The sequence below is a fragment of the Triturus cristatus genome, chromosome 7 (genome assembly GCF_964204655.1).
Source record: "Triturus cristatus chromosome 7, aTriCri1.1, whole genome shotgun sequence".
NCBI classification, from domain to species: Eukaryota; Metazoa; Chordata; class Amphibia; order Caudata; family Salamandridae; genus Triturus; species Triturus cristatus.
In genome coordinates, this window is record NC_140590.1 from 643,991,779 (window position 1) to 644,004,694 (window position 12,916).

At 41.7% G+C, this 12,916-nt stretch overlaps 1 protein-coding gene across 3 annotated transcripts in view; it reads right to left on the reverse strand.

The window, feature by feature from the left end:
• Window positions 1-12,916, reverse strand: part of CACNG5 (calcium voltage-gated channel auxiliary subunit gamma 5) — a 417,838-nt gene that overhangs the window by 46,316 nt on the left and 358,606 nt on the right. The window lies entirely within an intron of this gene.

Below are 12,916 nucleotides of genomic sequence, written 5' to 3' on the forward strand. Positions count from 1 at the left end.
AACGGTGATGGATTAAACCCAGATCAGTTGACTGGGGGTGAGTGCTTGCAATGTTCAACACTCCGTCCATCATTTCCTTTGGTTTTTGCTTTGTTCGCCATAAGTTGGCAGGGTATGCTCAGACGTGAGTCCCTTGCTCACTTTGCCACTGGATTCAAGCAAGCCTGGCTGAAGACGGCTGAAATGCCAGAAACCGGTCCTAGGAAGCTTGTTTCCGGTCCAGGGAAGACATGGCTTGGCAGTTCGGGCTGGACTGTTCCCATGAGGCACAGGGTCAGACTGATTTGCATATGGGCATGTCTGAACTGGGGTGGCAGAGTGGGCTAAAGAACGGTGATGGATTAAACCCAGATCAGTTGACTGGGGGTGAGTGCTTGCAATGTTCAACACTCCGTCCATCATTTCCTTTGGTTTTTGCTTTGTTCGCCATAAGTTGGCAGGGTATGCTCAGACGTGAGTCCCTTGCTCACTTTGCCACTGGATTCAAGCAAGCCTGGCTGAAGACGGCTGAAATGCCAGAAACCGGTCCTAGGAAGCTTGTTTCGGGTCCAGGGAACACATGGCTTGGCAGTTCGGGCTGGACTGTTCCCATGAGGCACAGGGTCAGACTGATTTGCATATGGGCATGTCTGAACTGGGGTGGCAGAGTGGGCTAAAGAACGGTGATGGATTAAACCCAGATCAGTTGACTGGGGGTGAGTGCTTGCAATGTTCAACACTCCGTGCATCATTTCCTTTGGTTTTTGCAATGGATCACTTGACCTGAGTAACCAGGAGTTTTGTGATATTCATATAGTTTACCGATAAAAAACCCTCATGCACGTTCACAGATTGGAAAAGCGGTATATCTTGATTCTCCGCTCTGTTAACGATAACGTGACAGCATCATCATAGGGTTATATTTATGCTTCCTCCACCAGGAGGTTGAACCACTGGGTATTGCAGTAGTGATCAAGAGATAGGTGATTGTGTTGGAATGAAGTGAAGTGTTATTAAAATCTCGTACAGCCAGAACGTACTCTTTAATCAAACTGGATTCGTGATAATAAAAAATCTTGGTGTGCACAGGAAGACTAGTTATGGTCTAGTGCACTTTTAGGTGTCCATAAAAAGGTCGACATGTTTCAGCCCTTTGGGCGCCCCTAAGGGTCAAGTGGGCTTTCTTCAGGACCTAAGAAAGTGAAAGGGAGGCCATCTGTTGTTGAGGTCTCCTGTGAAAGGGGTAGATTGTCCCACTCGGCAATTGTTCAATTTAGTAACAGTGAAATAAAAAGGGAGGGGGGAGGGGAGGAAAAAAAAGGGGAAACACATTTAGTGTTTCTATCTTTGTATGCTGTCTCTCGTAAGGAAGAAGTAAGTATGCAGTAATTAGGATATACAACAACTAAAGAATAGCAATTCTTTTAGGCATTGATATTCACAATGATATGGCAAACCTTTCTCTCATTTTACAAGTAAAGAATAGAGCCTAGTGGCTCGGGTTTGATCCATTTTGGTATATGGAGGCAAGTATTCAAAAGTAAAGCGGTTACAGTATTGTCAGTTCAAGGAATTCATCATTGAGGATAATAAGAGAAAAAGCCATTGCTGATAGTAAGGGAAACAAATCAGGATGTAAGTACACTTAAATGTTCTAACAACAAATTGTCTGTTCATCTTAGGAACCTGTACTTGTTGGGTGGCCCGAATTTTAGTCGTGGTATGACCATATGACTGTATGTAAGGCCACAAGTGCGTGGCGCTAGATTAGTTTACTGCGCGGTAGCTGATTTTCGCATATGCAGTCATGGCTTTGAGTAAAAGAAGACCTCGTCACTGGATAGGTACATGTCACGGGGAATCACGTTCAAAGTGTTAGTTTTCATGACGGGGTATTAGTTTTCATGATATTGTAAGGCCCTGGTCGTAGTTGGTGTGGAGTTTGACTGACTCGTTATTATGAGGCCGTAATGTATTTTCATAAGTCAGTCTCAAGGCTACAAATGAATCCTCTAGTTGGCGGCATCAATAAGGGTGTAATGTAAGTATTGGAGCAGTTAGTTTAACAATCTTATTAGCATTTATGGTGCAGTTGTTACTATCGTCCTTATTAAATCTATAAAACAAAGGTGCAGTTTAGACGCTGCTCGGTATCTCAGTTTTTTGCCCGCTATCGGCGTGGAAGAGATACAGCGTGTGGTTTACAAAGGAGTTTAATAAACGCGGCTCGCCAAAGTTATTCAATAGGGAAGTGCATGCAGTATCGTAATTATGGCACGCATGGTGAACTCGGGCAGTCTAAAGGACCGTGACTATAATAATCGTAACTTGAGTCCCTGGGTTCAGGCTTCTTCGGGCAATGAGGGAGCTGTGTCTGCTATTAGAAGACAAGGGAATACGCTCGTAAATAGAAAATGGAAAGTTATACGTTACAGTTCCGGCATCCTCATGTTATCTTCTCGTACCTCAGTGGCAGTTCAGTACAACTTGTGCTGGCTCTTCCTCAATTGGCCCGGTTGTGTTTGAGTACGGGTCAGTGGATTGAAGTAGGAGTGTGTGGAAACAAAAAGAGGACTATAAGTTGAGTTATCGGTTGTGTTTTGCTCAACGCTGGGCGAGGCAGAAAAATATATATATAAATTTCATAAATGTGTAAATTGTTACACGTAATGAAATTAAAAGCATATTATTGAAAAAAAGTTTTTTTTTTAATTTATTTTCAAAAAATGCATTGCAGTAGTAGGTGACATGGACCTCAGTTAGTTAAGGATCAGTGTTTTTTTTAATTTCTGATACTCAACCAAGGGATATTGTCATTCAGTCCTTGTACATTTGTTTTGAGACGGTGAACCCATCTCTGCTCTTTTTCAAAGAGTACGTGTTCTGCATTGTGATTGCTTGTTGTCAGGGTCTCTAGAATCACCCATTTCAAGTCATTGACTGTATGTCCCATTTCTACGTAGTGACTGCTCATTTTCGTCGTATTCTTTTTGCACTTCACATTACTCTTATGTTCACATATTCTCTGCTTCACTTTGCGGCAAGTCATTCCTATGTAATGTGCAGGGACAGGTAATCATATAGATTACATGTGTCGTATTGCAATTCGTGTGAGATCTAATTGTCCATTTCAAGTTTGGCAGTAGTTGTATGGTTTTTGTGGCAGTTGTTAAATGACAAACGGAACAGGGACCGCATGGATAATGCCCGGTCACAGGTGGATTATTCCATAGTGTCGATGGTGGTTCATTTCGTGTTTGAGGTGGTGGCCTTGTGTGTACCAACATGTTTTTCAAATTTCTCGTTCTCCTATTGGTTTTGGCCAGTTTAGAGATCCAGAGGTCAAGATTCGCGAGTTTTTATTTACAATCTTTTTGATGTTATTTGAGGCTGTACTATAAGTACTGAAACAAGTGACCACATCTTTTTCTCGTTCTTTTCTTGTCGTTTCCAGGAGGCTGTCTCTTTGTTGGTTTCTTGCCCTATTCTGGCATTTGTTGATGGTGCCTGTAGGGTAGTCGCGGTTCTTCAATTTCTCGCAGAGGTCCTTCGCTTGGCTCTTGTAGTCTTGAATGTTACTACAATTTCGTCTTAGGCCCAGAAATTCACTGTAGGGAAGGTTTTCTCTAAGCGGTCGTGGTTGAAAACTTTTGTACGAAAGCAGGCTATTCTTGGCAGTTGGTTTGAAAAATGTTTTGGTTTGAACTTCCTCATTTTCTATGAAGATGGTAATGTCTAGTAAATCCAGTTTTTTGTTGTTTGCTTTATAGGTGAATCTCAGCCATTCATCCCTGGTGTTTAGCCATTGATGGAAGTTTGTTAAGCTTTCTCTATCACCTTCCCAGATCAAGATAATGTCATAGGTATGGATTTGTGGTGTTCTGTATGTGGGTCTCCTCGAAACTACTCACATACAGACCCGCTACACTTGGGGCGAATGTACTGCCCATTGAAGTACTGTAGCATTGTAGGTACATTGTGTTGTTGTATTCGAAGTGATTTTTGGTTAGGGCCAACCTACAACATTCGAGGACAAAGTGTCTGGGTGTCTTGTAGTCCCATTGTTTACTGAACAGTAAGGTTTCTAACGTTTCTAAAGTCTTTTGTTGGGGTAGACTCGTATAAAGACTTTCAACGTCCAATCCTACCAGTAACATCCTTTCTTCTGAATATGGTTGTTCTCTCAGAAGATTCAGTAGGTCTCTTGTGTCTTTGAGATCGGTAGGAGTTTGTTGTACCAAAGGTTTTAGATATTGGTCAGCGAATTGTGATAATGGTTCTAGAATAGAACCGATTCTGGAGACAATGGGTCGTCCAGGTGGGGGTCTGCGTTCTTTATGAATATTAGGGACAGAATAGAAGTATGGCATCCTTGGTGTTTTTGTTGATAGGAATTCTGCTTCAGTCTTTGAAATCCAACTATTTGTTTGTGCTTCGTCAACCATGAATTTGATGGTTCTTTGTAAACGTGCTGTAGGGTCTGTCGTGATTCTTTTATAGAATTTCTCATCTGAGAGTACTTCTATACATTGTTGGTTATATCTCTGTTTTGTCAGTAATACGATCCCTCCACCTTTATCTGCAGGCTTTATCACAAGGTCTCCATTGTTCTGTAGCTCATCAAGTGCTCGTTATTCCGATTTGGAGATGTTCATGAAGGTTTTTTTTGTTAGGTCTTTTAAATCATCTACTTCCTTCATTATTGCCTGTTCAAAAGTTAGTATTTCTATTGGGATCTGGTGGTTCATAGGACAGAAGTTGGATTTGCGACGTAGGGTTGTGTCTCCGTCTTTGATTTGCTCTTCTTGATTGTTGAAGAAGGCTTTCAATTTGAGCTTTCTGCAAAATTCAGCCATTTCGCATTGAAGTTTGAAAGTGTCCAGGGGAGGTGTTGGTACATAACTTAGTCTTTTGTTCAGGACATCTTCTTGTTCTTTTGTCAGGATAGTATCTGTTAGGTTGAATATGAGGTCGTTGCGCTTGTCCCTGGTTTCGCCCCTGTCATGCTTCTGGTGTGAACCTGTCTTTGTTGATCCGTCCAAGTCACTCCTTTTCGTCTTGTTCTTTGGTTGGTCTGGCCTCTCCCTAAAAAAGGCGGCCTTTGTGTGGAACCCTGACCCATAGTAGGTGGCATCGGTGTCCCCATTGTTGGTGGACCTGGGTAGTAAAGGGGCGTCCATCCTTGGAAATTTGGATTGATAGGTGGAAAAGGTGCTGCTTGAGGATGATTACCAAAACATGGGGTATACCATGTGTTGGATCTCCGACGGTTTTGACGTCTATACTGTCCTCTGTTTCTCCTTGGTGTATAGAACTCATCTCCACCCCAATCTGAACCGTCTGTTGAGGTCCCTGCACTGGAGTTGTTGAACACTACGTCACAAATCCCAACTTCTGCCCTATGAACCATCAGATCCCAATAGAAATTCTAACTTTCGAACAGGCAATAATGAAGGAAGTAGATGAACTATAGTTCAGAAGACTATAAAGTCCCAGATAATCTTTCTGACAACAACTCCAGTGCAGGGACAACAAGCACTTGATGAGCTACGGAACAATGGAGACCTTGTGATAAAGCCTGCAGATAAAGGTGGAGGGATCGTATTACTGACAAAACAGAGATATAACCAACAATGTATAGAATTACTCTCAGATGAAAAATTCTATAAAAGAATCACGACAGACCCTACAGCACGTTTACAAAGAACCATCGAACTCATGGTTGACGAAGCAGAAACAAATAATTGGATTTCAAAGAATGAAGCAGAATTCCTATCAACAAAAACACCAAGGATGCCATACTTCTATTCTCTCCCTAAGATTCATAAAGAACGCAGACCCCCACCTGGACGACCCATTATCTCCGGAATCAGTTCTATTCTAGAAACATTATCCCAATTCGCTGACAAATATGTAAAAGCTTTGGTACAACAAACTCCTACCAATCTCAAAGACACAAGAGACCTACTGAATCTTCTGAGAGAACAACCAAATTCAGAAGAAAGGATGTATGTGAGTAATTTCGAGGAGACCCACATACAGAACACCACAAATCCATACCTACATAAGATTGTTTTTTGGAAACGCTACATAGATGATATCATCTTGATCTGGGAAGGTGATAGAGAAAGCTTAACCGACTTCCATCAATGGCTAAACACCAGGGATGCATGGCTGTGATTCACCTATAACGCACACAACAAAAAACTGGATTTCCTAGACATTACCATCTTCATAGAAAATGACGAAGTTCAAACCAAAACATTTTTCAAACCAACAGCAAAGAATAGCCTGCTTTCGTACAAAAGTTTTCACCCACAACCGCTTAGAGAAAACCTTCCCTACAGTCAATTTCTGCGCCTAAGACAAAATTGTAGTAACATTCAAGACTACAAGAGCCAAGCAAAGGACCTCTGCCAGAAATTTAAGAACGCGACTACCCTACAGGCACCATCAACAAATGCCAGAAGAGAGCAAGAAACCAACAAAGAGACAGCCTCCTGGAAACGAACCAGAGAAAGATGTGGTCACTTGTGTCAGTACTTATAGTACAGCCTCAAATAACATCAAAAAGATTGTAAATAAAAACTGGCAAATCTTGACCTCTGGATCTCTAAACTGGCCAAAACCTAGGTCTGCCAATAGGAGAACGAGAAATTTGAAAGACATGTTGGTACACACTAGGCCACCACCTCAAACATGAAATGAACCACCATCGACACTATGGAATAATGCACCTGTGACCGGGCATTATCCATGCGGTTCCTCTTCCGTTTGTCATTTAACAACTGCCACAAAAACCATACAACTACTGCCAAACTTGAAATGGACAATTATATCCCACACTAATTGCAATACGACACATGTAATCTATATTACCTGTCCCTGCACATTACGTTACATAGGAATGACTTTCCGCAAAGTGAAGCAGAGAATATGTGAACATAAGAGTAATGTGAAGTGCAAAAAGAATACGACGAAAATGAGCAGTCACTTCATAGAAATGGGACATACAGTCAATGACTTGAAATGGGTGATTCTAGAGACCCTGACAACAAGGAATCACAACGCAGAACAGGTACTCTTTGAAAAAGAGCAGAGATGGGTTCACCGTCTCAAAACAAATGTACAAGGACTGAATGACAATATCCCTTGGTTGAGTACCAGACATTAAAAACCCTCCACTGATCCTTAACTAACTGAGGTCCATGTCACCTACTACTGCGAGGCATTTTTTGAAAATAATTTTAAAAAACTTTTTTTCAATAGTATACTTTTAATTTCATTACGTGTAACAATATACACATTTATGAAATTTATGTATATATTTTTCTGCCTCGCCCAGCATTGAGCAAAATACAACCGATAACTCAACATATAGTCCTCTTTTTGTTTCCACTCACTCCTACTTCAATCCACTGACCCGTAGTCAAACACAACCGGGCCAATTGAGGAAGAGCCAGCACAAGTTGTACTGAACTGCCACTGAGGTATGAGAAAATAACATAAGGACGCCGGAACTGTAACGTATAACTTTCCATTTTCTATTTACGATCGTATTCCCTTGTCTTCTAATAGCAGACACAGCTCCCTCATTGCCCAAAGAAGCCCGAACCCAGGGACTCAAGGTACAATTATTATAGTCACGGTCCTTAAGACTGCCCGCGTACGCCATGCGCGCCATAATTACGATACTGCATGCACTTCCCTATTGAATAACTTTGGCGAGCCGCGTTTATTAAATTCCTTTGTAAACCATACGCTGTATCTCTCCCACGCCGAAAACAAAGATACTGAGCAGCGTCTAAACTGCACCTTTGTTTTATAGATTTAATAAGGATGATAGTTACAACTGCACCATATATGCTAATAAGATTGTTAAACTAACTGCTCCAATACTTACATTACACCCCTATTGATGCCGCCAACTAGAAGATTCATTTGTAGCCTTGAGACTGGCTTATGAAAATACATTACGGCCTCATAATAACGAGTCAGTCAAACTCCGCACCAACTACGACCAGGGTCATATTAAGAATCAGACTAGCCCGGGTCTAACGAATCGGGTCCTTACAATGTCATGAAAACTAATACACCGTCATGAAAACTAACACTTTGAACATGATTCCCCGTGACATGTACCTATCTAGTGACGAGGTCTTCTTTTACTCAAAGCCATGAGTGCATATGCGAAAATCAGTTACCGTGTAGTAGACTAATCTAGCGCCACGCACTTGTGGCCTTACATACAGTCATAGGGTCATACCACGACTACAATTAGAGCCACCCAAGAAGTCAGGTTCCTAAGATGTACAGACAATTTGTTGTTAGAACATTTAAGTGTCCTTACGTCCTGATTTGTTTCCCTTACTATCCGCAATGGCTTTTTCTCTTAATATCCTCAATGATGAATTCCTTGAACTGACAATACTGTAACCGCGTTACTTTTGAATACTTGCCTCCATATGACAAAATGGATCAAACCCGAGCCACTAGGCTCCATTCTTTACTTGTAAAATGAGAGAAAAGTTTGCCATATCATAGTGAATATCAATGCCTAAAAGAATTGCCATTCTTTAGTTGTTGTATATCCTAATTACTGCATACGTACTTCTTCCTTACGAGAGACAGCATACAAAGATAGAAACACTAAATGTGTTTCCCTTTTTTTTCCTCCCCCCTCCCTTTTTATTTCACTGTTACCAATATAGGTTTTAAGTGAACAATTGCCGAGTGGGACAATCTACCCTTTTCACAGGAGACCTCAACAACAGATGGCCTCCTTTTCACTTTCTTAGGTCCTGAAGAAAGCCCACTTGACCCCTAGGGAAAACCAAAGGGCTGAAACATGTCGACCTTTTAGTGGACACCTAAAAGTGCACCAGACCAGAACTAGTCTTCCTGTGCACACCAAGATTTTTTATTATCTCAAATCCAGTTTCATTAAAGAGTACGTTCTGGCTGTACGAGATTTTAATAACACTTCACTTCACTTCACTCCAACACAATCACCTATCTCTTGATCACTACTGCAAATACCAGTGGTTCAACCTCCTGGTGGAGGAAGCATAAATATAACCCTATGATGATGCTGTCACGTTATCATTAACAGATCAGAGAATCAAAGATATACCGCTTTTCCAACCGGTGAACCTGAATGAGGGTTTTTTATCGGTAAACTATACGAATATCGCAAAACCCTGGTTACTCAGGTCAAGTGATCCATTCCCCATTTGATATTCTGAGGGCCTATGACTGTCCATGGGAAATGCCAGTCTTTCATTAGAGACCTGATAGGTATAGGAGGAGTAGTGACAGGGTAACATAACTCCTCGACTGAACAGATGGAAGGGCACAAGGCCTGCCCATGTACTCCAAGTGTAGTGCGATAAGTTGACTAGCTTATCCAAGAAGTATCTAATAGATGAGGTGACCACATAAGATTGGCTGGAGTGTCTGTGGACCATTTGAAAAGAACACTGTCAAGGCTGATTCTTAGAAATATTGGGAGAGTTAGTTGAGAGTCAAGCAAGAGGCAGCCAGAATCAGACGAGAGAGGGCTGAAGTCAGGAGACAGAGAGCATGTCTGTCAGTTGATAGAAGAGCACCAGATAAAAGTCTGACGTCACAGTATTTTACTTCACACATTTGGAAGCTGAGAATAAAATTATATCTTAGGAAGTGAAAAGGTAGCTCTCATTTGTGATGGGAATCAGGGCCGGACTGCAAACTTAAAACAGCCCTGGCAAAGATTAAAAATTCAGCACGCATGGGCAGACGTCCTAATGTGCACTAGAATAAAAGCAACTCTTTCAAGTTGCGGCCGGGATCGGTAATGAGCACCACCATTCCTAGAGGCTGAACCCGGCCTTCAAGTGTCAATACCATCCTCCTGGGGCTTCAACCTCCAACGGAATTGCCCGCTTGCCCGGCTGGCCAGTCCGGCCTTGATGGGAATATGCTGAAATGAGCCGAAATACATTTTTAAACCATTCCTAGATTGTTCTTTAATCCATGCTTTCTTCTTGGATAGTATTTCTTGCAAATTAAAAGATTATTTTTTTCACCTTTAAGACAGTTTTTAGATGGGTCTATAACTATAGTAGTAGGCAATGAAGTAGCACTTCACTCCTGATTCCACGAATCTAGATGTTACCATGTCAGTAAACTGTGAGGGTTGTGAAACTGCTGTGTATCAATCACTCCCTATATTTTCCAATGGGCATATTTGCCAGATTATAGGGAGTAAAACAGGCAAGTGTGCTGCTGAACAGTTAGGCTGGCGGACAGGTGCATGCTGCAAACAGGAAAGAGTAAAGTCACTTCAAGAAGACCAAAGATTCCAAAATTCTGCGGGAGGCCTACCCAAGGATTGAGTTCACAGAAGGTGGACTTCTTGCACCCCCACCTCCCATTCCATACCCTGTGAGATATTGGCAGTTTGGGAGGCTTTCTGACTTGTTCTGGATGGGTTCAAGGAACCTGATCACAAGTGGTGAATTGAAGCTGTTTCTTAAATGAAGCCAAAGGTAAAATAGAGTTCAACCTAAAACTGTAGAAATCCGTGGAAACAAGTCAAAGGCACAGAAATTGCTTCAGTGCCTGTTTTCTCTAGCCAGACTACGAAAAAGGAGAACAGTTAATTCTTTTTGGAGCAGGTCTCAAGAATCTTTCAGAGAAACATTGGATTCAGGCTGCAATGTTGTCAACCTTTCAAATCATTTGACCACCTAAGCAGTGCTAGAATTGGAAAATATTTACTCCAGAAACCACAAATCTGGGATCAATTTGTGGCATAGGAAAGGGGGTGACGTTCCGAGGAGCAGAGCTTGAAAAGCAGAGTCTGACAGTCAATAAGTACATTTTTCTTTTTAAATCTGCTGCAACGAAATTGGCAAAAAGGAGGTATGTGAGAGTAAATCTGTTCTAGCTTACATAATTAGCCACAAAAAGTCCGCAATTTAAAATATCTCTAAGGATTAAAACACCTTCTCCTGAGATCTTTGTCAGTCCATACATTTTGATGGGATTATTATAGTAGTAAGAAGGTGGTTAACACAGTTCTGGAAGTGTTCTGATTTTGTCTAGTCACAGTTTTGACTCACAAAGTAGCATGCTGCAAAGCACATTGTGTAACATGTAGATCACACTTTTTTATTTTTTTATTTAGATTGGTAAGTGGGCTACTGCTTTTGACACTGAGATAATTTTGCAACTTGCAATTTATAAATTGCAAGCCTTCTAATATATCACAGTGCTCTATTTACCAGCATCAAGGAACAGCGTGAAAACTAAGTCATGGGTTTAGATCTGCAATTTGTTGTTATTCAAAGATCGAAAAAAAAGGGTTCTTTTGGGAAATAATAAAGACTTATTAGTACAGATAATCACAATTACTATGTTAGATTTTATATCCTGAGTTTCTGTGTTCCTGACCTTTCACTCTTAACATATAATGTCTGTAGTGGACTTTTAAGTTAGCAATGATGGGGCCCGTTTGGTTTCTGATGGACTCCGTAGAACCATGATGCAAGTGTTCAGATGTGGTGAATAAAGTTAATGTTTAGAACGTTGAGTTCGCAGTTACACGTTGAGGAATAAAAAAATGTAATACTAAGCTCTGAGTGTGGTGTATTCATTTACGAGTATCCAGGCTGGGGCGGACTCTACAACTGGTGATGAGATAGAGGATAAGTAACAGTGTTCCCTGAGAGCGTTTGAAGTGGTCTGGCAAACTGCTCCAGTGTGCCGTATGTGCCTCAGTCGATGTGAAGATTGACGTTTGACGTATGTGGAGCCAAAGTGCCACTCCAGCCAATGTAAAGCATTTGATTATAGCAAAAGCCTCACTGAGAAGTTTACTCATCGTTGGCCAGAAACCTGCTGACATGGACGCGAAAGAGGTACTGTGCCACGACGTCGCACAGAGGATGCAACATTGTCTACAAGTATGGATGATATGTGATTCCTACACCTTATAAGTTATAACCATCATTGGTTTATGCAACATTTCCTGTACATTGATTTACACACGTCTATGATTTATTGTGCATCTGTGTCTGATGTAAAGTACTCTGACATCCTACACTGGGATGAGTAGTACTATAAAAGAACTAAATAACAAATAAATACATTTACATAAATATTTGTGTCATTATTCATAATGACAGGTACATCTTGCACTCTTACAGTGGAAGCACATGTCTTACATAGGGAGTTGAACAAAGCTAAAAACCTGCCTCTAAATCATAGTTTCTCTTAAGTACTTGTAAAATACTGTGTGCCTTTGTTTTCTTCTATTGCTTTGGCTTCTAGGTCTTAGGATGCAGACAGCTCCCATCCAGTATTATACTCAAACAAAAGGAGGAATGCCATCTGCACGTTGCTGCACTAAACTAATGGAATGCAGACAACATATGGGTGCCGCTGAAATGGGTCCTGGTGTTGGAAAATGACACCAGGACTAATTGAGCATGTTTGCCTGGGTTGGCTGGATCCCCAGATCTGCCACAAATAGCCTTCGGAACAGGAATCCGGCGCAATTCCCCTACCTTCCAGCACTGTATGTGAGAGAGGGTGAGGGGCAGTGGGAAACACATGGGCCTTGCGAAGGAGGCCGAGTCATCACAGCTCAAACAGCTATAAAGGAGTCAGGGCAAAGAAGATGGGCAGGGCTTTGTCCTGGGTGCTACCTACGCACACACTTCAACCCATCCCCAAAACACAAAGACCCATATTTATCATTATTTCATGCAACACAGTAAGACACCCTGCTGTGCTGAGCAGCATGAAAGGGAGTGGGCAGGAATGCACCATATCCATGAAGATATGGCACATCTTTGCACTCAGCCTGCGCTGGCGCACACTCTGCTGCCTGGTGCTAACACAGGCACCCTTGCACCATGGTGTATTAGTGCCATCATTACTGGCAGGCTTT